The sequence below is a fragment of the Etheostoma cragini genome, chromosome 1, assembly GCF_013103735.1.
Source record: "Etheostoma cragini isolate CJK2018 chromosome 1, CSU_Ecrag_1.0, whole genome shotgun sequence".
NCBI lineage: Eukaryota > Metazoa > Chordata > Actinopteri > Perciformes > Percidae > Etheostoma > Etheostoma cragini.
In genome coordinates, this window is record NC_048407.1 from 34,156,558 (window position 1) to 34,156,788 (window position 231).

A 231-nucleotide genomic window follows, 5' to 3' on the forward strand; every position below is an offset into this window, starting at 1 on the left:
TCTTCCCCATGTTGTCCTCATGTTGTCTTCATGTTGTCCTCATGTTGTATTTATGTTGTCTTCACGTTGTCCTCATGTTGTCCTCATGTCTTCCCCATGTTGTCCTCATGTTGTCCTCATGTTGTCTTCATGCTGTCCTCATGTTGTATTTATGTCGTCTTCACGTTGTCCTCCTTTTACCTTTCCCAAGTGTGTGGAAGTACCAGAGACACAGAATAACCCCCAAATCCC

The 231-nt window shown here is 44.2% G+C and overlaps 1 protein-coding gene across 1 annotated transcript in view; it reads left to right on the forward strand.

Moving 5' to 3' along the window:
• LOC117956332 (annexin A2-like) overlaps positions 1 to 231 on the forward strand; it is a 6,325-nt gene that overhangs the window by 744 nt on the left and 5,350 nt on the right. The window lies entirely within an intron of this gene.